The 25,904-nt window shown below is 40.9% G+C and overlaps 1 protein-coding gene across 1 annotated transcript in view; it reads left to right on the plus strand.

Moving 5' to 3' along the window:
- Nucleotides 1-10,924: 10,924 nt before the first annotated feature.
- DENND2B (DENN domain containing 2B) overlaps nucleotides 10,925-25,904 on the plus strand; it is a 167,732-nt gene continuing 152,752 nt past the window's right edge. Inside the window, exons 1-2 of the mRNA XM_055548708.1 lie at nucleotides 10,925-12,305; nucleotides 12,553-12,686. The gene's annotated coding sequence lies outside the window, so the exon portion shown is untranslated. The remainder of the gene's footprint in view (nucleotides 12,306-12,552; nucleotides 12,687-25,904) is intronic.

A 25,904-nucleotide genomic window follows, 5' to 3' on the forward strand; every position in this document is an offset into this window, starting at 1 on the left:
GAGAACTAGATCCTGTATGCCACAACGGAAGATCCTGCACCCTGCAATGAGTGCTGCAACTGAGACCCGGCACAGCTAAATAAATAAATAAAAATAAGTATTTTTAAAAAAGTGAATGACAAATCACTTGTTGGAGATCCTAAAGATGTCATCATTTAAAAATCCTCTAGCCCTTTTCTGCTTATTGTATTCGTGATGCTAGACTCAGTACATTTGCTTTGTAAAAAGTCAAAGGAGAAGATTTTTCCAAAAAAAGATGATAGTCTGTTTATCTAGGCCCTCCAAAAGCATTTCCTGCCAGGCAGTTGACATGTAGCCTTGGCACAATTTCAGGAAACTATTTGCTTCTGTTTACCCTTTCCAGATACAGCATCTCCCAGGAATTGAGATGAGGAATCTCCTTTAACTCTTTAACATTTTAGAAGCATACTTTTTAATGACACTTTAGAATCTACCCTTTATAAAACTAGAACAATGAGAATTCTTGTGCCTTAAAAAAAAAAAAGCATCTGTTTTAGTAATTCCCTAGTAGAAAAGTCAAAGTCTTAAACTGAATTAGCCCAATAAAATGTACTTAGAATGTTCTTTCCTATAAGATCCTTAAGATAAATCTCTGTCAGAAAACTCAATGAAATTATGTCTGAATTTGTAAAGCTTATTAAATTATGGAAAAATTGTTAACATTTTCAAAATCTTTCTTCACTAAGAAAAACCCACCATTGAGTTTCTTCTGAAGAGAATGCTCTACTTAATTCATTTATAATATTTTTTTTAACATAACAGTTCAGAAATATTTTGTAAAGCTGGGTGTACTATATTTAAAATAAATTACCCGGCATTTTTTTCCTTTTAGGGAGCCAATTTGTTTCAGAATGTTTTAAATGCTCATTATACAGTTAGGAATGCAGGAGCATATTATATATAGCTTTATTGTAACCCCAGAATGCATGTTATTTTAATTAAGTATAAATATATCTTTGAGGGAATGTGGTGGTAAATATATTAATTTAAAGATGAGAAACTTGAGCTACAGAAAGGTATAATAACTTGATGTACATACTACAGTTAAATGTGAGCAAATTTAGGTCCGCTCTGTATACTGTTGTTAAACAAACTAACCATTACTTACTTCCTTTGTCCTGGCAGAAGGAGTTAGAAAGGATTCTAAAATTCTAGCCCCAAACTATAGGCAACAATGAATGAGGAAGTAGCACAAAAAGTGTAGTGAGACTGAAATAAATGGCACGAGCACAGGTGACAAGAAAATAGTTTGTGATTAGGCCTGGGCCAGGGGTCCATAGCAAGATACGCGTTTGAGACTGCAGCGTATCCATGATCCAAGATCAGAGCAAGGCCATGGGTCAGAATCAGATGGCCTTGAATGGCAAGGCTCAGGGCAGGCAACAGATCAGAGTATAAGAGATTGACATACAAACACAATGGCATGGGGGCATGAGCACATGTCCAGGATCTGGAGTCTCAAACGTGAGGTCTGCCATTAGAATCTGACCCCTTAAAACTCCGCACAACATAGGTTTCTCACTTCCCACTCTCCCTTTCTCTCTGTCATTTACAAGGTTCTTTAGTTGGAAGTCATGACCCTGCTTTCGCACCCTGATAACTGAAGGCTTAGGGGCTGAGATGAATGGCTTCCTGCTTTAAGGAAATCAGAAATCAACATTGCTTGCTGAGGTCCACACAGTTCTGCCTTAGAGGCTGAAGCTGTAAGGGCAAAAAGATTGAGCAAACCTAGAGTCACCACTGGCACCACGAACAAAGAGTTACCTTGGTCTTGTGAATTAGTGACCTTGGTCCCTTCCATGACTTCTTATCTCTGTCTTGAAACGATGTTGATTCCTGGACTGTGTGGCCCTATCTGATTGCCAAGTGACTGACAACCCAATTCTGAGAACTTATACCACCTTAATTTTTAGGACTTCAAGCTATATACTCCATAGGAAATGAAGAGGAAATCCAAAATCAGGATGAAAGAGGCAAAATGACTGAGACATCCTTTCTATTAGTCAGAAGACTAGCATCGATATCCTCTTGTGGACTGAACTCATCCCCACCCTTACTTCATTGCCTGTCATGGAGTAAGTGTTTAATAAATAGTGGTTGAATATTGAATTATGGGGTCTGCAAGTGATGGAAGTAACTGAATGGGAGAAGGGTGAGGGTGTTACAGAGCCTGCATGCAGGCACAGAGCCTGAATGCAGCTTTCAGATGTGAGAAAGATGGAAACGTATTGCTATATAGAAATGTCCTAGAAATAGACTAAATCACAAAGAAACTACTGACGTATTCAAGGCTATGGAAGCACTCAGGGAAGCGCTGGAAAATAACAGTGTCTTCATTCCTAGATTTATGCTGTGCACACTAAACAAATGGGTTGTAAAGATTTAAAACAGTGCTTAGGAGAGCAAAAAAATTTTAAAAAGTTAATATAAAGTTTGAGTAAGTGAAATTTTGAAGATGATGGAATCTAATTGATAACTTCCTTACTCTTTAACCTGTAAATAATCTCCTTTTCAAAGTGTTCATTACGCATAGTAGTGATTATGCAGGAAAAAAAAACCTGTGATGAAAATGTGGTATAAAATTGTGTTCTTTGTTCAGCAAGTTAAAACAAGCTGGTCTGTAAGCAATTATTATCTTCATCAAAATTCCTAGCTCTAATGTTTTGGCTTCTTTGGCCCAGCACGTATGCCTTCTCAAACAATTGGATGGATTTAAAACACTTATGAGATGTTTGTGCCTATATCTTAATGTAACATCAGTTCAACAGGAAAAAGAAAAAAAAGGTAAGATTTGGCTTTATGGCATAGTTTTAAAAAGAAAAATCAAGCCAAAGCTAAAGTAAACAAAAAGCCCTCAAATCTTAAGTCCCTGCATACCGAATGAACATTCTTTATTCAGCTCCTAGTAGCAGTATACAAATGTTAATGTGAGTAACCTTTTAATAACTTAGTATTTTAACAGAAATTCCCTGAACATTTATCATTACATTTGTCAAGAAAAGTTATTTTATTATACTGTTTATTTGAATTCACTAAACATGTAAATATGGTCATCTCAGAGCTAAACACCTCATCCTTGACTCTTAGTCTGTAGTCTCTAGTCTAGAATTTCTCATATAATATTTTTCAATTATAAGTGCTTAGACCTTACCTCTAGGGATTCTGGGTTTAGAATATCTAGAGATATCCTGGACCAAAGAATCGCATTTTGAAAAGCTCCTCAGATGATTTTTTTCCTCTAGAGGACAAATATTTTATTCTTTACAGAAGTATAAAGAAATTAGGAAATGACTACAGTTCTCCTCAGGTGATTTCTGATGTGCACCAGAATTTGGGACTGCTTTTGTTTCTGGATTATTCAGCACATTGCATCCAGAATTATTTTCCTCAAATGCTTCCCTCATAGCTCATTGGTAAAGAATCTGCCTGTGATGCAGGAGACCCCGGTTTAATTCCTGGGTCAGGAAGATCCACTGGAGAAGGAATAGGCTACACATTCCAGTATTCTTGGGCTTCCCTGGTGGCTCAGCTGGTAAAGAATCCTCCTGCAATGTGGGAGACCTGGGTTCGATCTCTGGGTTGGGAAGATCCACTGGAGAAGGGAACAGCTACCCACTCCAGTATTGTGGCCTGGAGACTCTCATGGACTGTACAGTCGGACATGACTGAGCAATTTTCACTGTCCGCAGGTGATTTCTGATGTGTGCCAGAGACCGGGACTGCTTTTGTTTCTGGATTACTCAGCACATTGCATCCAGAATTATTTTCCTCAGATGCACTCTTGTCCTTGAAAATACTGTCTCTCTACGCCCTTCAGAATAAGCTTCAAATTTCTTAATGTTGTTCTCATGGCCTTCCTGGATCTGACCCTATGTTAGTCAGAGTAGGATTAGCTTATGCTTCAGAACTTGCGCTTAGTCGCTCAGTTGTGTCCGACTCTTTGCGACCCCATGGACTGTAGCCCACCAGGCTCCTCTGTCCATGGGGATTCTCCAGGCCAGAATACTGGAGTGGGTTGCCATGCCCAAACCGTCCAGAGAATCTTCCCAACCCAGGGATCGAACCCAGGTCTCCTGCATTGCAGGCCCTAAAATTTCAGTGACTTAAGATAGCAATGGCACCCCACTCCAGTACTCTTGCCTGGAAACTCCCATGGACGGAGGAGCCTGGTAGGCTGCAGTCCATGGGGTCACTAAGAGTCGGACACGACTGAGTGACTTCACTTTCTCTTTTCACTTTCATGCATTGGAGAAGGAAATGGCAACCCACTCCAGCGTTCTTGCCTGGAGAATCCCAGGGACGGAGGAGCCTGGTAGGTTGCCATCTATGGGGTCGCACAGAGTCGGACACAACTGAAGCGACTTAGCAGCAGCAGCAGCAAGATAGCAAAACTGTATTTCTTACTAAGACGACATGTCCAACATGGGTCAGTAGGGCTGGAATTCTTCAGGCAAGTTTACTCAGGGACACAGTCGTCTCCATTGTCTTACATGGTTTTTGGGTCCATGTGGCAGAGAAGGGAAGCATGGCATCTTTTGCCCATTCTTCAATACTTTGGCCAGGAAGTGACATGTACTGCTTCTGCTCACAGCCTGTTTACTGAAACAGTAATATGGCCCTGCCAAACTTCAGGGTGAGTGGATGTTATAAACTTCTGGGGACAGGGAGCTGTATTAGTAATCCCTGGAGTATGTACCACGGACACTTAATCTACCTTTTAAAAAAATTGAGGTGAAATTCATGCAACATAAAATTTAATCATTTTAAAATGTGCAATTCAGTTCAGTTCAGTTGCTCAGTTGTGTCCAACTCTTTGTGACCCCATGAATTGCAGGACGCCAGGCTTTCCTGTCCATCACCAACTCCTGGAGCTTGCTCAAACTCATGTCCGTCGAGTTGGTGATGCCAACCAACCATCTCATCGTCTGTTGCCCCCTTCTCTTCCTGCCTTCAATCCTTCCCAGCATCAGAGTCTTTTCCAAGGAGTCAGTTCAAAGTATTTCAGTGGCATTAATTATATAGATTCACAGTGTCGTAAGACCATCACTTCTATCTAGTTCCAAAACATTTTCAGCACCCCTAAAGGAGTCCTTTTGCTCATTTCTCCCTCACTCTGGCCCCTGGCAACATCTAGTCTTCTTTCTGGCTTTATAGATTTACCTATTTTGGATAGTTCATATATGTGGAATCACACACTATGGTGACCTTGGTGTCCGGCTTCTTTCACTTAAGCCAGGTTTTGAATGTTCACCCATATTGTAGCATGCATCAGTACCCATTCCTTTCTGTGGCCAAATAGTATTCCATTCTATAAATAAACTACATTTTGTTTGTCCATTCTTCTGTTGATAGACACTTGGGCTATTTCTACCTTTTGATTATTGTGAATAGTGCTACTATGAACATTAGTGTACAAGTATTAAATATTAAACATCTGTTTTCAATCTTTGGGGTGGAATTGATGGGTCATATGATAATTTTGTGTTTAACATTTTAAAACAATTAATCAATTTATTTATTTTAATTGGAGGCTAATTACTTTACACTATTGTAGTGGTTTTTGCCATACATTGACATGAATCAGCCATGGGTTGTGTTTAACTTTTTGAGGAACTGCCAAACTGTTTTCCACCAAGTCAACGTTTTTAGCCTGTGTTACTCTAGACAGAGGATGAGATGGCTGGATGGCATCACCGACTCGATGGACATGAGTCTGAGTGAACTCTGGGAGTTGGTGATGGACAGGGAGGCCTGGCGTGCTGCGATTCATGGGGTCGCAAAGAGTTGGACACAACTGAGCGACTGAACTGAACTAAATTGACTCTAGTCCAATGAGGACCAGTCATTGTTCCTAAAGCTACTATTTCACATCCACAGCTCAGGCAATTTCTTCGGTTTTGAATTATTTCCTCTTCTTTTCTCTTTATTGAAATAGAAATCCTAACAAACATTTAAGTTCCAGCCCTGTCTCCCTCAACTGTCAATAAGAATCTCAACTACTTCTGCAAATTCCTATATTTCCTCTTCTTTGTCTCTTTTATATCACTTATTTTATTCTAACTAGTTGTTTATATATATCTTCCTCACTAGATTATAAACTTGCTTGTACAGTTTGTTTCTCTTTTATTCCCCATGATAAAAATCAGTTTATTATAGATATTTAATAAATGCTTGTTGAGTGAATAAATGAATAAATAGCTATATTTATATAATCATTTTTTCTCATTTACTATAGCTTTTTTTTTTTTTGCAAGTAATATGGACTAGAAGATATTATATTCTTACATTTCTTATTTCAGGGGTGCTTGTTGGGCAAAATTCAGTGAACTTAGTGAAAAGGGCAAATCATTCTTTAATCTAGAAGTATTTGCTTAGATCTGAGGCTGATACCATTGGAAGAAAGACTGATAACTAGTGTTTCAAATCACTAAGTTCTTAGACTTTGGTGGTAGTTTAGTCACTAATTCGTATCCAAATCTTGTGACCCCTGGACTGTAGCCCACCAGGCTTCTCTGTCCATGGGATTTTCCAGGCAAGAATACTGGAGTGGGTTGCCATTTCCTTCTCCAGGGGATCTTCCTGACCCAGGGATTGAACCCCATCTCCTGCACTGCAGGTGGATTCTTTACCGATTAAGCTACCAGGAAAGCCCCCTTAGACTTTAATATCTCCCAATCAAAAATTATCTTCAAGAACCCGAGAAAAGGAAAAAGGACCACTCAGCAAAGCAGACCAGTGTGGAGACCTTCTGGCTTAGTGAGCCTTTCTGAGCCTGCTCTTGTCCTTCATCCATCTAACGAGCACATGGCATCTTATCTTATTTTCTCTTAGCTCCAGCCCACCCAGCATCATCAGTCAAGCTGTCCTAATACTTTCTTTAAATAAATACTAAATAGCCTGGTATTTGGAATAAAACCCCAAACAACATTACAGAACAAGTAAAGAAATGAACCGAGGTCTGAGTGCACCTATTTGTAAGCTGATTATAGAAAAAGAACCTTGCTTTTATGTACTATATCTTTCATGTACTATGGAAGGTGAGAGTGACAAGCATTATTCAGGCCAGGGAAATAGATTCTAGTATGAAAAAGGGGCTAAGTGAAGTGATAAGTGGAGTAGGTCAGTTCCATTATCACTTAAATACTTTAACGAACTAGTAACTTGTAATTTTATGTTAAAATCCTAGTTAAAAAAAGAAAGTCATAATCACTGAAATCCAAATAAGCTTTACTATCTTGACAAAATTAATTTGTATCTTAAAGGATAGGTTCTTAAGATCTTTATTAATAAATCAAAATGTAAAGTATATTAATTATGAGTACTAAGTTAATTTTCCCCCTTAAATTCTATGTAGATTTAAATAAAACCTTTATTTTATCCCAGTTAAAAACTTTCAGGGTGTTAGAGAAAAATATCTATTGTCTTTGTGTATGTATCCCAGAAATTTCCTACAGATTTTCATTGTCAGTCATTCAACAGAAGGAACTATTTATTGGAGGGGTTGTTTGAAAAAAACATAAAAATCAGGAGGTTATTTACAAACAGATGTGGTATTTGTAAACCACATCTGTATGTTCACCAACATTGCTTGCTGAAGCTGATTTGTACTCTGGAATTGTGCATAGTAATAGTCACAAACAGACTGAAAGGTGAATTCTGCTAATCTTACCAACAGATTAGGATAGAGCTTAAACCCTTAGCCTTGTTGTAGAATGGTGATTTTTACCTTTTTTGAGATTATTAACCTCTTTGAAAATCTTAATACAGGATATCAAACTATTTTTGATACCTCTCCTATCAAAAATGTATTATGCACACATAAATAATTTTGCATTCCTTTTGAACATTTCTGAAAAAATATATAAGAAATTACAGTGATTGCCTGAAGAGAGAGTAACTGGAAGATAAGAGTGGGAAGGAAGACTTTTTTATATATTACTTTATACTGCTTTGAAGTTTTTAACTCTGGTATCTATCTTACCTATATATATATATATATTTTTTTTTTAATGTGCATTTTAAAGTCACAATGTTAAAAATTTTTGTACGCAATTTTGGGATCTGTGATTCTTCTCCCCTACAATTTAAAAAATTAAAGCTTTTAATAGAATATGTATTTAGTCAGTTATTATTGTAGAATATTTTACTCTATTACAAAAAATTAGAAATGTAAATAAATAGTTTCACTGGCCTATTGGTGTTATAATGTTTCTATAATAAAACATTGTGAGTTTCTCAGTTTTAAAATCTTCTTAAACTTTTAAAAACACTATATGGTAATAATAATTTTTTAAAGCATTCAGTTTAAGGATTTTTTTTTTTCTTTCAAAGGTAGGCAGTAAAGGTAGTTGTGCCCAAGTAAGTTGTTTCCTGTGAAGGAAAGAATTATATTCTATTTCAGTTCATACAATATCTTGCTTTATTCCTTTCTAAAAGTCTGTATGAATGTGTGGTGACAGAGGGGCTTTTCCTAAAGAAAAATTGCCCTTAGAAGAAGTGATGAAGATAACTGGTTTAGCCTAGTGTCTCCTAACTTTGGAGGTTCTAATTCAGTAGATCTGGGACTGGAGCCAGAATCTCTATTTTGGACAAGCTTCTTCTACGATTCTGAGTGTCAGGAGGTGTAGGAGTTAGTGATCCTGGGACACACTGTTATGCTCTACTGATTGCCGAGACTAGTCATGAGGATTTGTACTGCTGACTTAGTTACTCAGTGTGTGAATGCAAGTCCCGTTTGCCTTTTGAGGGCTTGGAAAAGAGGAAAGTAAAAAGCCAAAGGGAGTTACAAGCTCATCCCTTTGCATTCCCAATAGCTATTTCTGAGGTGTGCTGGGTCCCTGGAGATTACAAATCAGAGGTTGTTTTATGTCCAAATTGACCCAAACTCTTAAAGCTTATGGAAAAACGTCCAGGGTGGATATGGGGTGCTTTATTTTTTAAAAAACTTTTTATTTTACATTGGAGTACAGCCACTTAACAACGTAGTGGTAGACAGCAAAGGGACCTAGCCATACGTAGACATGTATCTGTTCTCCCCCAAACTGAATATGGGTTGCTTTAGAAATGAGGTTCTACTTAAGTTTAGGGAGAATGGAAAGCAGGATGGGATTAAGTAGTATGTGTTGAGGTTATGGATTAGTGATTACTAATTATTTTCTTTAAAAATGTTTTAGGGTGATTTCAATTTTTACCTTTTAAGTTTAGCTGTTTCAACAAAATGCACTATTTTTATTAAAAATAAAAAAAAAATTGAAAAAGGAAGTGATATGTGGAAAAGCATGACCTAGAAAACTTAAAGGTCATCTGGGCCAACCATCTTTCCCAGTTGCCTGCCTTAGAGAAACCTTGTTATTTGGATCATGTGGCATGAATAAGCCCCCCTTGCCCTTTTAATGGCCACATAGAATATTATTGGCAGAATACCTAGGAAGAAATAACTGCTTCCTGAGCGGTAGACCTGTCTGTACACCTGAAAGACTTCCTTGAAAATCTTATCCATTTTGTTCCTCAAAAGAAAAAAAAAAAAAAAACCACGCAAAGGCAAAATCCATGAACCAGAAAACCCAAATTATTCACCAGGCTCAAGTGGAGGATTTAAAATAGCAAAAGGAAGTAAAGCCCATCTCTGTGATGTCAAGTGCTATTTTGGTAGATAGCAAAATAGTTGAATTATAAGTCCCTCAAAGTTAAAATATTAACCAGACCCTTAGCTATAAGATGTGTTGCCAGGCATCTGTATGGAATATAACTGTGTAATCAGACTGTATTGTACTTCTCCACACAAAGAGAACCAAAGCTACTGCTTCTAAAGATTAGGAAACTTTCAGTAGACTGACAGAAGACAGTACAGAGGAAATGGCTTGGGGGTGGAGGAGATGTATGAGAGAGGATGAAAGGAACAGCACTCATACTATCCAAATTAGAGCCAGGATGTTTATGCTCAAATCTTGTCTTGGCTCTGTGTCGAGGGGACTGAATAATGGGGACATGGGAAAGTGTATCTCTGAGATCCCTAAATTAGGCATGAAATACACCAAATTCCTCTTATAAATGCCTCTTATTTGCAGCATTCTCTGCACATTTTTGAATATTGTGATTAGAATCCAAAGCCAGCTAATGCTAATTATCCGTACCTTTTTGTTGTTGCTGGTATCCCTTCTGAAGCTGTTCTTTCATTCTGTTCTTTAGAAGTCACATGCCTCCACAAGACTGTAATCTTAGGAGGAGTGTTTTTATTTATCTTTCATTTGTTCAAACAGCATATATTTATTGTGCAGCTCTTTCATGCTGGGCACTGTGCTAGGCACGCAGGGTATAGTTTTTCACAAGATAGACAGTCCCTGTCCTCATAGAGCTTTTACCTCCCTTAGCATCATCTTATACATAGTTGGCCTTGTTTGTCAAGTGATGTGGACATTAGGTTAACAGAAATCACTAAATTAACACCATTTAAGATAGCATTAAAACATTTCAGGTTCCAGTGTCTCTAATAAATATTTGGCTATTATTAGGACAGACTGAGTAACACTGACATCAGTGGAGTTTAGACTCAAGACTATATTTAGAAAAGTTAAAAGATGTTACTTTTCTTTCTGAAAGAGAATATCTAATTATGGTTTTTCTTTAGTAATTAAAAAAGTTTGATGCATAATTCGCAAAGTACTGGCAAAGGAAAAGAACAACTAGTTGTATCTCATTATTGCTGTCTTTAGAACAAGTAAGAGGCAGCAGTGGCAACTGCCACAGGTGAAAACAATTACTGTCCTGGGCCTGAATAGAAAAAATCTTGTTGCTTTCCATTGACTTGGCTTTCTTTACAGGTGTCATACACAAGAAGAATAAGACTTTAATAGGAGTTTTAATAGTTTGGGAATTAGGAAATTGAAGAACCTCTGTATAGAGCTTGGGAGCTACGGGTGGAATTTGCCTGGAGCATTGTTAAATTTTGTGACTTGTGTTCTCTGAGGATTCTTCTGCCCTATTTCTCTTGTTTGTGGAGGGCAGAACCACTCTAATTTGAAATTGGAGAAACTTGGAGAAGGCTCTGTCCGCCCAGATAGCCTCAGTCTCCTGAAGAGTTCACGCACGGCAGTGAACTAGAGTGGAAACTCACTGTAAGATTTTGAGTTTGGAGTTTTGATTTGCCTGATGTCATGTTGTAACCTGTGCTTTCCAGTAGAAAAATGAAAATCTTGGGTTTTCCTAATGTAGAACCAATTCATTTTACCAAAGACTGACACAATTTTCACACATGGACAACTGAGTCACACTGTATGTAAGGCTTTCTGCTGGAAAGACCAAACATACTCTGGCATCAATTTTATTGAGATAAAGTATAAATACTATTAGTTCATGTTAATATGTTTTCTAAGCAAAGGAACAACAGATTATCAGTTTGGTGCTTCTATTTTTTTCTATTCCATCAAGAACAAATTATTTCCAATTTGCATCTTAAACTCCCCATTATTTTTTATGCTTGCTCTACAGCTGAGTAAAGACTTTTTTTGGGATTTGTGACAATTCTCTTGGCTTGAACTTTGAAGCATGTCTTGGCCTTAGAGACTGTTTATGGTCATTCATACACGTTTGTTCCTTCAAAATGTAACTAGGCTTGTGAGAGTCAATTTTGTGCATTTCAACATTAAGTTCTATTTATTGTGATTTATGGGATGAGAAATTGGGTTACATGGCATCCTAACATCCGGCTAAGTATGTATGGCTTTTGATTTTAAGTGATTTACATTATTCTTTCCCAAGTGGAACTGTCATACTGCATTAATTTCTTTCAGAATTCCACTAATAAATCACAGATTTTTCACTGCTAGTATTCCATCGCTTATTCCTTAATGACACCCCTTTCTAGTTGGTTTTGCAAGCTCATGGAGTATTTAAAAACAAATTCTCAGAATGCCCTCAGAACATTCGGTTCAGACCAGATGGCTTGGAACTATAGCGCTTTCAGAGTTCTTCCGCCACTCCCGCAATACCAAATGTAGCTTCCTTTAGTGTCTTTTAGGGTTTTCCAGGGCTCCCCTGGCCTCGGGCTGGGAGAGCGGAAAGAGCTCGTCGGTTAGTTTGAAGGCAGGCAGGCTGTACAGGCAGCTTTTCCCAGACTCTCCCAGCTCCGGTTTTTCATGCATACCAGCAGAGCCGCTTTTTTCCTCCAGTGATTGAAACCATCTGGACTGCAGGGGCGTCACGTGTGTGTGAGAAAATGACATAAAGTTTCAGACCCTCTTGTGTTTTGCTCCAGACCCAGACAATTCTTGGTCGGATGGTCCGAGGTGAGGGCCGGTCCAGTTTGAGGACCAACTCCTCATCCTGTTCTCCACCCCCATCTTCCCATTCCCAGCGCCCTCCCTCCCCCGCTTTGCGCACTCTCAGCGCGGTTTTCTTGTTGCCTCCAGCGCCTCCGAGCATACCCCTCCGCCGGGCTCCAGCAGCCCACCCTCCCTGTCTCGGGTGGAGGCACACCTCCTCCACGCCCCCCTCCACTCAAATCTGTGCTCCCTCCCTTCTCTCTCGCTTCAGCCCGGCCGCAGCCCTGGGCGCGGATGCCCGCCCGACGACCGCCCTCTCTCCCGGAGCGGCTCCTCCTCCGGGCTGCGCGGCTGCAGGCAAGCCCCCATCCTTGCGAGCACCCAGCCCGGCTGGGGGGCTCAGAGGTAAGTGCGTCCCGGCCGCCGCCCAGGCTTTCCCTGCCCGTCTTCCCGCCAGGAGGTTGCTTGCTGGCCTCAGTGCTCTTGCTCCAGGCCGGGTGGCGGGCAGGAGGGGCGCTGGTTCCGGCTCCGCCGCGCCCTGCCCTGCGGCTGCAGTCTGAGCCCTTTCCCCGCTAGTCACCACTCTGCCCGGGAGGTGTTCCAGTTCGGTGAGTATTAGCGATCCCAGGCCTCTGAAAGCGCAAAGGAGCAGGGTTGGTGGGGGCTGCCCTCCGGGCGGTCCTGGCAAGCCTTCCTTCCCGGCTCCGCTGGGGCGCGCAGTTGGGGGTGGGGAACATGGAGCCGAGGGTCTGGGGAAGCGCAGAGCTGGTGTGCGAGGAGGAGCCCGAGGTCTGGGCGGTCCTGGTAGTGGACTCTCTGCGAGCCCCTGGATGCGCCCTAGCTGCTCGGCAGCTCTTACCTGCAGCTGTGGTAGTTTGTGTGCACTTCTTCCAGTACACACACACACACGCACACACGCACGCACACACACAGAACTCAAACAAAGGAAAATTAATTTTGCTATCACTTTATGATTAACTTTACTTTTTTTTTTTTTTTTTGCTGTTCTTTTGAAGTGCACTAAGTATTGAAAGTGCATTTTTAAGTGACCCAAGACCAAAGGAACACACTTTAGCCAACGTTTCTGCTCCCTGATTAAAGAATTTAGTAGTTTGTAGAATTCAAGAGACTGAACGTTTTCAAGTGTTTATAGAGAGAGATTATTGCATTTTCCTGTGGTCTTTATGAGAATGTGGTTTACAATTGAACCTGTGTGAAACAGCTTCACTAAGAGAATTTCGTGTAATGCTGCCTCAGTCCACCTCTTGCTTTATCCTGATGCGGTTGTTTCTCCTGTTTGGACGGCAGGGTCTTGGGAATGGTGAAGGGGTCATTATTCCTTCTGCAGGGCTGTTTTGAGCTAGGGCTTATGTTCAAGTTCCTCAGTTGGCCATCTTAGGATAGGGCCACCAAGTTAAAACCCCAGTAACTGTATTACTGTTTTTTTTTTTTTTCCTCCCAGGTAATATTTTCAGAAGGTGAATCCCTTCGTTGATGAGGTTTTTCAGAAATAGGGGTTTCTAAGGGATCAGAAATAGTCTAATTTCAGAAAGCTAATCAAAGATAGAGACCAGATTGCTCAGTCTGTCTCCCATGGTGAATTAGGGACAGCACAAAGCAAGAGCTAAAAAGAACCTATTGAATGCATGGAGTGAATTAAAGCTTCTTGGACTCTGCCGGCTTGGCTGAGGGTTCCCTTGTGACTACATAGATTAAGGCTTCATTTTCATTTACCCAATAAATATTACCCTTGGAAAAACTCCCCAAGATATGTGGGAGATTTTCTCAAGCGTATATGGAAAGTGGTATTATCCCCTCATTTGGCCAGAAAGGCTTCCATCATTGGTAGACAACCCCAAGGCAACTGTTTCTTCAAAGTATTTTTTATTGACCACTTAAATTGTTATTGGCTTGATGATTGATTAAAAACTTTGCTTTTGGGTTTGTGGACGTGTCCGGGAAAGAGGAGCAACACATAGAGAAGAACAAAAAGTTTAGATCCATTGGCCTAAAATATAAGAAGCTCAGAGGAGAAAATGATCATTAGCCAGGGTAACTTTATAGAAAAGATTTCAGTTAGGCATTGAAGCAAAGTATGGTCCTGAAATCAGTGGAAAGTTGCTGGGGAGAATTTTCAAGAGAGAAGAGAGTAGACCTTTTGGATTGGAGCCGGGGAGAGAAGTGGTGCTTACTGAGCATCATCGCCTCTGTGCCATATGCCATGTTCTGTCTTCCATCCTCTAGGGCTATGGCATAGGTATTGCTCTTCTTGTTTTAAAGAGAAGGGACCACACAGATAAGTAACCTGTTCAGGATCGCACAAGTGGTAAGTGGTGGAGCTGGAATTCCTGCTCCCTGTGGTCTGACTATGAAGGTTGTCCTTCCCCAGGGACAGTGGCAGGTTCAGCTGAAGCAGATGGGTCAGCTTGAATTCTGGCTTAGGAGTTGGAACTTCATCCTATTACCCTGTCTGGTTTTTAAAGATTTTTGAGAAAGTAAATGATGGGTAAAGCAGAGTTTTTAGAAGATTATTATGACATCTGTGTATAGGAATGTAACATGCTTATCTTAGGTAACTTGCAAGATGTAGTTCTTAATTGGCAGCCTAAAGAGAGTGAGTGTGGTCAGGATATCTCGGTGTGTAACTTCCTGCCCCGTTCCCCCTACCCTTTGATAGCTTCGTTCACTGGGTGAGAACCAATTGATTGCACAGACCACAGGGCTGCCAGGGATCAGAGAAGCGCTGGATCCAAGCAGGTGAGCGTTGGCATGGAATGTGTATGTGGAGCTCCACGACTGCTGGTTTGTCCTTTATGTTCCCACGTGGTTCGCAGTGCTCTGGTGGAAAGGTTTTCCTTTCCTGGCTACCCTGGGGTATAGATCAATGTTGTAATTTGTTTAAGAGCCTAGGTGGCAAAGTTGAACCCCCAAACTAGGGCCTCTGCCCTAAAATGTTGTTTAAGTTGAGATGCCCTTTCCCTTCAACATTCCCTTGCTTCTTAAAAATGCCAAAATTTAAAACTTGGCACCAGCAAGGTGAAAATGAATTGAAATTACCTTTCTTATTAATAAGACCAGTTAAGAAAAAATGTAGATTTATTTCACTTTTTTGTTATGGAGGAGCAATAGATTGCATTTGGGTAGTTACTGTGTAGGAATTTAGAAGAGATCGGAAAGCCAGGATTTTGAGATGTGCAAAGCTCTTTCTACCCTGCCACATTTCTACCAGTTAATTGTATTGTTCACTTGTTCAGCTCGGGAGCTTGCAGGGCCATCCACTACCCAAGTTTATAACCAGGCCCTTTGATTCTCTGCAGATAATGGGCACAGGAAGGGCAGCAGTGGGTGGAGCCATTTTGCTAGAATTGTCTCCCACTTTGAATGCAATCTCGATTTCTTACTCTTCCCTGTCAACCTCTAGGCCTTTCCTCTGAATGTGTCAGCGCTCTGAAAACTTGGTTCTTAGGCCAAGGGAGATCAGGTAACAGGCGATGAGACAGAAAAGGGCAGCTAACAGAAATATCGCTTGTCAACTGGAGAAGTTTTGTTTTATTAATAAACTCATGTTAGAGTCAACCACGTTTTTTTGTAAAATAAAAAGATGCAAAATGGGCTTCCCTGGTGGCTCAGGAGTGAAGAATCTACCTGCAAATATAGGAGACATGGGTTCAAGCCTCGATTTGGGAAGATCCCACTTGCCACAGAGCAACTAAGTCTGTGCATCACAACTGCTGAGCCTGTGCTCTAGAGCCCGGGAGTCACAACTACTGAGCCCACTCGCCACAGCTGCTAAAGGCCACACTCACCAAGAGCCTGTGCTCCACAAGAGAGGCCACCACAATGAGAGGCCCGTGTATTGCAAGTAGAGAGTAGTCCCTGCTCATTGCAACTAGAGAAAAGCCTTCGCAGCAACGAAAACCCAGTACAGCAAAAATTTAAAAAAAAAGTTGCAAAGCTAAAATTTCATCTCAGTTCTCCAAATTCATTTTTACCTTTAAGAGCCTCTAACTGGAGAGCTTGCCCTATTGAATGAGGCTTTGGTTTGTGAAATTCTCACCAGCAGCTCTAAATGTGTCAGGATATGACTCAGTTTGGGTTTGGACCTCTGAGGAATGTGCCCTCTTGAAGTAGGGAATTTAGAGTCCAAAGATATGGGTAAGGTTCCAGCTTTGCCATTTGTTCAGAAGTGTCTGGAATTCGATGTTTCTTAGCTCAGTTTAGCTAGTTCTTCTAGATCAGAGTAATCTCCCAGGATGAACCCATAGTTCATGCCCTGAACTATGGGTCCTTGGCTCCTTCTCGCATTTTGTATCTTGTATCACTTGAAAGTCATTTTGTTTTATCTGTGGCCTGTGGTTATAGACGAGAAAGGAAAACTATCTAGGATTTTTCTCCAGAGTATGGCAGATCTTTTGGTATGGATTTCTGTGAGAATGCTCTTGAGGTTAGTTTTGACAGTTGGGGGTCTCAAAAAGAGATTTTGGCAGTGCTCTTGTTTAAATGTCAGAGATGTTTTGGTTGCATTTTTGGCTCATTGCTTACACAGTTGTTAGTGTTTTTATATTTGGTAAGCATCTATCATTTTTATAATTTATTAAAGGAATGATTTACATTTTCCAAGATAGCTAAAAGCTTAGAAAAAGAGGACTAGAATATCCTTTTGAGAGTCAGATGTAATCTATAATAGTAGAACCATTTGACTGTTTTAACCCACTCCAACTCCACCTCCAATTATCCTTAAATCTCCATCTCCACATATTCTTAAGTCTTTCTCAAGAGATTCGCTCTTTCTCAAGAGACTTCACAATCTCTCCAGGAAATGTTTCCTGAGCTTTCCAGACTGATGATCACAGATTATCTCTTTGTAGTTAGCCTGAGCTTTTTTTTTCTCTTAGTGTTTCTTGCTTTTACTCTTTTCTCATGCCTCTTAATGCACAATTGTTCACAGAGTGGGCATATTGTCTTTCTTGGACCCTAATGTCAGCTACCAGAAATGTAGATTGCTCCTTCCGTACCCATCTTTTCATTCCCTTTCTCTGGCTAAACAAGCTGAGTTGCTTTCTAGACCTGTGCTTATACGTGTTGTTTTGTGTGTTGTTTTATGTAGTAAGTCAGTATCCAATATGTTGGCAATTAGAGCTTTCAAATTGAAGGATGGTTTTTGGAAATAAAATGTGCTTTTTTCCTCCCTTATCAGCATGAGTGGTTGTGGAACATATGTAAACACTGGAGAGGATCTTAAAAAAAAAAAATTATCACCAAAAGAATTTTACCCAAGTCTTTTAAGGACTTAAAAAGAATCCAGCCTTTGTAAGATTGTAGTAAAAGTAACAGACTAACCCAATTAAGGCCTTTCTAGAAGTGTGGGAATCATTTGTTCAAACCAGAATCTAGGACCCCTGAGTAAATACGATAGAAAGAATCTGCTTAACCCTTTATAACAGCATAAGAAAGAAAACCTTCTAACGGGCCTCTTGTGATAGAGGGCCATAGCGAGCGCATGCTGCGAGTCCTGGTTGTCAGTGTTGGGAAAACTGCTTTGAGTGGGCCAGTGTCACTGTTGGTGACTTTCTGTCTTCCTTTGATGTGAATTTGGGATCTTGGGTGTTACTTTGAATATAGTTTGAAGTTTGAATATAGAATATTTGTGAATTTTTTTTATACCCTCTCCCTATTCTTTCCTTTCTTGAAGGCTAGATTGGAGTAGATATAGCTTTTAATGAAGGAGTCAATGTCTGAGGATATTTTGTCAGACAGTAGTCTTCAGGACACCCCACTCCAGTACTCTTGCCCGGAAAATCCCATGGGCGGAGGAGCCTGGTAGGCAGCAGTCCATGGGGTCGCGAAGAGTCGGACATGACTGAGCGATTTGACTTTCACTTTTCACTTTCATGCATTGGAGAAGGAAATGGCAACCCACTCCAGTGTTCTTGTCTAGAGAATCCCAGGGACGGGGGAGCCTGCTTGGCTGCCATCTATGGGGTCGCACAGAGTCGGACACGACTGAAGTGACTTAGCAACAGCAGCAGCAGCAGTAGCAGCAGTCTTCAGGAAGCATTATTCATCCACTCTGGTGTTCAGCATTACTGAATATCTGCTATGGACATAGCACATTGGCTAGTGCTTTCAAGCATCTCTTTGTTCTCTTATTGCTTTTCTTCAGTAAACATGCTTGATACAAGGAGTTTGATGAATTGAGGAGTGGGTAGAGTAAAGAAGTTAGATGGGAAGTAATTTTTGGATAACCCTGGTTGGGGTATTGCTATGGGGATCTGATCTAGATGCTGAGATTACTCCTGATAGAGAGTTTCAACACGTGAGCATATATTTTCTAGTAAGTGAACAGGGTTCAGTCAGTTATTTTTGCTGCTAGTCATGTTTGGTTACGTTTACAGTTGCCGGGAGCTCCACTTAAATGCAGTAGCTCCTGTATTAGGAGGTACCCATTGGGTTAGTAGCAAGGATTGCCTGGAGAAATTTTTCCTAAAAGTCTGGTCTTGGCACTTGAGCCAGGGATGGATGCTAGGTTCTTAGACCCAAGGGGCTTCTACGCAACCAGAATGATCCTAACACTGGGATCCAAAGGGAATAGAAGCTCCCCTGAAACTTTGTACCACTATAGGAGGGGGATCAAAGCTTTTTGCTTCTCAGTAGATGTTAGAATCTATACACTCTGATCTCGGGATGAAGAAAACCAACTTACAAATGACTATATAGTGCTATATAGGCTTAGGAAGAGGATGGAAAAACAGGATTTAAGGTCAAAGTGTTCATTTGAGTCTTTAATGTCCAATTTATCAGAGATAAACCACTGTGAGGGTTTTGTTTTGCTGTTTTTTTTTTTTTCATCTACATCTGTGTTTTGACAGATCACAGCCTTGAATTAGAATAGGATTTAGGACCAAAGTATTTATACAGAAAGTGATAGCAGTCTTGGGAGATGGACAGAGGCCACTTTGTGTCTTATTTCAGGTGGACCATTTTTAAAACCCCCATAAGCAGCTCAGCAGTCCACATTAATTAGCTGTAGCTTTGCTGAAAGGTATTGGTAAAATAACATCTAGCAGCCTTTTGTCTGTTCCCGGTTTAGATATGAGTGAGAAAGCCAATTTGGGAGCAATTTCATGTGCTCCGCTCTGCCCACATTCAAGTCGCCTACGTGGTTCCCATATCCTTGTCACTGGTACTGGTCCCTGGGGGGCCAGGGGCAGATCTCAGGATCTGAGGCTCAGACGTGGTTGAAGCCACATCAACAGCTGGTCCTGGTGGGTCAGCCTTATTTTCTGTGGTTATCATCAGGGCTGAGGGTGTGGGGAGGAAGGTGGGTGGGATAGGGAGGACAAACAGAAGGGCATGTAGTTCCTTGGAAACTAAGCAAAGCAATAACCTCTTAGGACTTCTTTCCCCCCTCATTGACTTGTACTTTTGTTCTGTTGGAAACTCTTGTCACTTGAGGTCATTCTGTAAATACTCGTAGTCACTAGCCTGTGACGCCTACACAGTGTGGGAGAAGCCCTCCTAGATGGTTCTCTGGATGTGTGTTTGGTCCATTTTCTTTCCCTCTTTTTCACCTAAGTTTTGATGCTTCTGTTTTTTGATTTGTTTTGTTTTTAAGGAATAAAATTTGGCTTCAATATCCAGGTTTTTGTTTTTTGTTTTTTTGGCTTATGGAGACTAGGGGCTGGGGGCCAGAGTGTGACATGTTGCCAGATAGGAGAGGCTTTTACACCTAGACAAATCTTCAGGAAAGAAGAGACAGAAAAGTTTCCACATAGAGCACAAGGATTGGAAGTCAGAAGGGAAAATGGCCTGGCAGGTGCTTTGGGCCATTGTGACTATCTCAGCTAAAGTGGGCCTGGTGGTTGGATGATGGGATAGTGCTAAAGATATCATATGATCCACATCATTCCTTGATGTTTTTTTTTTTTTTTTTTCCTTAAGAGAAAGTATAGTTCGTTGACTTTAAAATTTTTAGTTTATGTGATGTGTCCACAAGTAAGTTTCCAACACCCTGGTATGTGTCTGACTCTATGCCAGGCATGGTAGTGGGTATACAAGTATATGAAAAAAAAAAAAGAAACCAAACCAGTCCTGAACTTAGAACTTATAACCGTTGGCCAAAGATCTCTATAAAGTATTAAATTATCAAGCTTTAAATCGTGAGTCACAAACAGGGGGTTTTTGGCCCTGGATGAGGCTTAGGATATGCAGGTTTATGGAAAAGCCTTGGGTTGAATGGAGGACTTTGGAGATGTTGGAGAGCCCCAAGGGTCACTCCAGCCCCCTTTTCTTCTTTATCTGCCCTTTCCCCAGGTGATCCCATGGCTTTAAAGCACTGGCGTTCATAGAATGTTTACTTTGTGCCAGACTCGGTTCCAAGGGCTTTACACGCATTAGTGTAATCCTCAGATAGCTTTGTGATGTAGGTACTGTCATCCTCACTTAAAGGCGTGGAAACTGAGGTCAGAAAGATGAACTTCCTTGAGATCACACAGTTCATAAACCGAAGAGTCAAGATGTGAGCTTAGTTGGAGACTGGATGCCAAGCCCTTAACTGGTTCTGTTTAACCTTCTAATTGGTCGTGAACCCCTCTACCCCATCCCTTCTCCACATAGCACCCAAGCTGTTATGTTTGTCCCCTACTTTAGCCTTCATAAGGAATCCTGCCCGTTGCACTCAGAATTCACGCTTGCAACCAAGTCCTTATGTGCTCTAGTCCCTACCCTCCCACCTACTCTCTGCCTTCCTCTCGGTGTCTTCTGTCTCAGAGCCTTTGCCCTGCAGCTGACGTGCTCTTCTTGAATACTGCCAGTTTGTACTCTCACTTCATTCAGGTGTTGGCTCAAACGGCCATCTCTAGGAGACTTGACCTGATCATCCAAAGAAAGCTAATCTTAGTCAGTCTTTAATCTGTGCTTTGTTTTTATTCCTAAAATTGCATTACGTATTTGTGTGTTTTTCCTGTCTGCTTTTACAAAAATAAACAGATGCCATGAGGTTAGGGAGTTGGTCCATCTGTTTACTGGTATCTTTACTTTTCAAAACAGGACATGGAAAGTTTTCTATAAATATTTGTTAAATGAATAAATGGTGTCATATGCATTTGATGTGCACGTTTAACATAACTTTACTTGGATAAAAAGTGAAGCAGAAAGGGGTATACAGGTGATATACACAGGTCTGGGTCTTAACTTGGGAAACCTGGCGTGCTGCAGTCCATAGGGTCACAAAGGGTTGGACACGACTGAGTGACTGAACTGACTGGGTCTTACTTGGCTTTATATTTATTGCCAAAGATTTGCCATAATATCTGGCCAAAAAAATGCTCAGAAAATCTTAGCTGAATGAATGCACTGTTTGATTTGTTTTGAATTCCAGACATAGGAGTTCATGAAGGGAGAGAGTAGTGTGGTCTGGAGTGCTTAGAAAGAATCCATGGAGGACTTACAGACTTTTGGGGAAGAGATGGATTCGGTTGGTCATATAAGAATCATAGAGTAATTTTTCTTAAACTAGGAGGATTGTTAAGATGATCTGGTTCAATCTTTCTGCTTATGGATAGGGAAACCAAGCCTACAGAAACAAAGGACGTGTCCAAAGGTACACAGCTAATGTATGCCAAAAATGTCTGGAATCCAGATATTTTGATTGTTAGGTCAATTCTCTTTCCTCTACACAGTGATTTTGGCTTGTGTGGGATAGACATTAGGATGGAAATTAGGCCTAATTGAATCAACAGGTTTGTACAAGAGATCCATGGGAGATATGATGAGCTGAATAAGGTGAAGACCAGGTCCTGGAGGATCTTGAACGTTATCTTGAAGACTTTAAATTCAGAATGACAGGGAAGCATACGAAATGCTTTAAGTCTTGTTCTGTCTTTTCTCTCCAGTGAAGGTGATGTAGGTATGTAGGTATGGAGATTAGATTGGAGTTGAGGAAGGAAGTGGAACCTTGAGGAGTTTGGAGGCCTTGTAACAGTCAGGTGTTAGTGCAGTTAGGGGCCTAGTTGCTTTTCAGTTTGCTTTTAGAAATGTGTAGGGGGTTTTGAAGATGATACTCAATTCTTTGGTAAGATGAGTGTACCCAGAATTCTTAGAGCATAGGAGTAAAAAGCCTGGAGAACGGGCCTTTTACCTTAATTCTGTATATGGTTGTAAATGACATTTTAGGATCTAAGTAATGATTCCTCTTCAGGCAGCCGAGCCTGGAACATAGAGGTAGAAGATAACACTATACTAGTGTGAAATAGTGATGGAGGGAGGGGGAAGGGCAGAAGGAGCAGATGGACAGTGAATGGGATCAGCTTCCAAGGAGGGCCTGGACATCTGTGTCGGAGGAGCTATGTTGTGGCTAGGAGTCAGGCCTCCAGGGACCGCAGCCTCACACTGTCGTTTTAGGACTCAGAGGCCAATGGAAGTAAGATCTGCCTGCTGGACCCACAAATGCTTTGGGTGAATGGGTTGTGCTAAGGCCCGGGCCCATACATGTATCCATATAGATTTTCAGCCAGGGCTGATGAGACTAGATTGATACCGTCCTTACCAGGCCAGTGAATTGGCACAGGGTATGATACTTTAAAAGTTTTTTCCATCCTCAGGAATCTTTTTCCATCTTTAAGGAAAAACTTTAAAAGTCAGCAAGAAAGTGAGAACACAGACCTTCAGATGATATCTCATACTGGATCTGAGAGTTTGGGTTGCAGAAAAAAATCTGGTCCTAGAGTATTCAACAAATACTTACTGAGCAGGACCTGTTAAGTACCAGATGCTGTGCTAAGTGTTGGAGCTTTAATCTTTTGATCATATTGCATCAATTGTTGTTGATACAGAATATTAACATTTAGTTCTATTTTACATTAAGTTCTTTAAGCCCCATGGGAACTCTCCAGGCAAGAACACTGGAGTGAGTTGCCATGCCCACTTCCAGGGGATCTTCCCAGCCCAGGGATCAAACCCAGTTCTCCTGCATCGTGGGTGGATTCTTTGCCGTCTGAGCTACCAGGGAAGCCCCAAAAGTTATAGAGCTCGGTCCATAAGCCCTCAGTTAGTTCAGACTACTCACTTAAGCTTGCATTCACTTGTTAAATGTGTACTGTGTAATAGGCAATATACTGAATGATGAGGCAGTTTTGAAGAAAAATAAGAATCGGTAAGGGTCCTGAACTGGTTGACTGGAATTTGTTGGGTAGATCTGGCACCTTCCAGTTTACTGGGATTGCTGGCCAGGAGGAGAGTGCTCTCAGCAGCAGTGTACCCCTTCACTTGTTCTGCCCCCACTGGGCCCTCCCCTCTCTCCCTGACCTCTGTCCCTGGCCTGACTTTAAATTTAAGAGAAATGAAAATTAGCTTCTTGCATGAAGTGTGGGAAGTTCCATTGGGGCAGCACTTCCTGATGAAAGCCTCTAAGTTTGAAGTCTTTCCAGAAGAACTTGTCCTGCTTGTGTAAGCCCAGAGGAGAGCATTCTCCACGGGGGCTTTTTCCCTTCCTCTGAAAGTTCCTTTGCCTGCAGTGTGGACACAGGGCACATGGCATGTGTTGTTTCTCAGGCTCTTTACTTCTGCCTGCTTCCATGGCTCTTTGGGGATGCTGAGAAGGGCATGGTGTGTTGTTTTCTGAGGACGAACGACAAAAATGAGAGGGAGGCAATCATGCTAATTTTTCCCATCGTTTGGAAAAAAGCAGCTGCTCAGAACAAAAGAAGACAGATGTAGAGGAGGAGTGTTTTTTTGTTTTTTAAGAGGAGTGTTTTATTGAGCCCTTGGATTGCTATCCAGAGTGAAGTTGTTTTCCCCTCTTTTTCTTGGCATCTGGAGCCAGCTTGTATACTGTATGAGGTTTGCTCTGCTTTCTTCATGTCTGTGGACTTCTTTAATAGAAAACTACAAAATATGAAATTACCTTCAACTTTAAATTGGTTCTTTAAAAAATGTAATGTGTGCATTGTAGTCACTGTAAAAAATTAAGTTTCACTTTCCTGACACCCAGAGATCACCACTATTAATATCTTTGTGCACCCTCTTCTAGATCTTTCTCTATGCCTATCTATGTACATGTTTGTATTCTTTGCTTTTTACCAAAGCAAGATCATACTAGACATACTATAATTCATTGTTTTATTTTTTTTATTATCTCCACTTTTCAGGTTCTGTGGATTTGTATTTTAACTAACACCCCGTCCATGTTTCAGATCCCCCTGTTGACCCCCAAGTATCCTATCATTTTTTCCATACTGACATTGAACCTGTAACCTCACACTGTATCTGGTTGTTATGTCCTTTAAAGTTCTTTTAATCTAACCCAGTCAGTCCTTTTGTATATTATCTTGTTGAAGAATTGTCCTTAATAGGTTCCTGACTCTGTGACTTGCGTATTGCCAAGAGGCTTGCAAATATCTTGTTTAATTCTTGTGACAACACTAAGAAGCATGTTTTGTTATTGCTTGTTTTTGCATACTCTCTTCCTGTGAGAGCTCAGCTATTCCCCAGGGATTCGACTATTTCCTTTACGTCAGAGACTGTGTCACCTATATCTCAGTGGTCACCTTAAGAGCCTGAACTCTTGAGCCAAATGGTCTGGGTTCATATCCTTTTTCTCCTGCTTATTATATCTGGTCCTGGACAAGTCATTTAACTTCTTCATGCCTCAGTTTCCTCATCTGTAAAATGGGCTACTAATAGTGCCTACCTCATAAGGTTTTTGTGAAGTTAGATGACTTAACATATGTAAAGTATTCAGAAGTACCTGACATATAGTTAGTGTATATAATTATTGCTTTTGGACAGCTGGGTGACCCACAAGCACCTCAGACTTCACGTTTTGAGAAATGGAGTATTTCCTGCCATATCAGTAAACAAGGATGTCACAGTCATCAGTGATTGCAGCCCTCCAAAGTGAGCTGGTAAGCCCTAAGGGCACTCAGGAAGGAGAGGAACACCAGAGATTTAGCAGCCATCCCCTATGGTGAGCCCTAGGTGAAAAACACCGGATTCTGGCCCAGGGTAGCTGAAATGCATATGAAAGGAATGATTTCATTGAGCCCAGACTCCTGAGTCCTCCCATACAAAGAAAAGTGCTGAATTCCTTAATTTGGGATTTCTGGTTTTCTTTAATTAACAATAATCTTTTGATGTTCAGAGTATCTTCACTGTGTTTCAAAACTTCTGTCTAACCTAGCTCCCCCCTCACCTCCTCAGAAGAGTTCTGCAGGGTTACTTGAAATGCTGTCTCCCCGTCTCGAAAGTCCTAAAAATTCCCACCGAATAAAACTGTTACTCTCAACTTTAAGGTTGTGACTGTTTTTTAAGCTGACATTTCAATACTTATCTCCGGAAAGCTGCGCTTTGTTCTCCTGTTTTCACCAGCGCCTTCACAGAGTTGTCTCTGATTTCTCCTCTCTCAGTAATCACACTCATAAAGTCTTGTCAGTCCATTTCCCAAAAGTCCTTGCTCTCTTGCTGCCTCCAATCCATTTAAAGTCTTGACCATCTTTTTCCTGGAATGCAGTTTTAATGTCTCAGAATGCCTGCCCCTGGATGTTCTTCAGTCAATCTCCCAAGCTGCTCCCAGAGTGAGCTTTCTGAAATACAGGTCAATTACCATATTTCCTTGCTAAAAACTCT

Source organism: Bubalus kerabau, chromosome 15, assembly GCF_029407905.1.
Source record: "Bubalus kerabau isolate K-KA32 ecotype Philippines breed swamp buffalo chromosome 15, PCC_UOA_SB_1v2, whole genome shotgun sequence".
Lineage (NCBI taxonomy): Eukaryota > Metazoa > Chordata > Mammalia > Artiodactyla > Bovidae > Bubalus > Bubalus kerabau.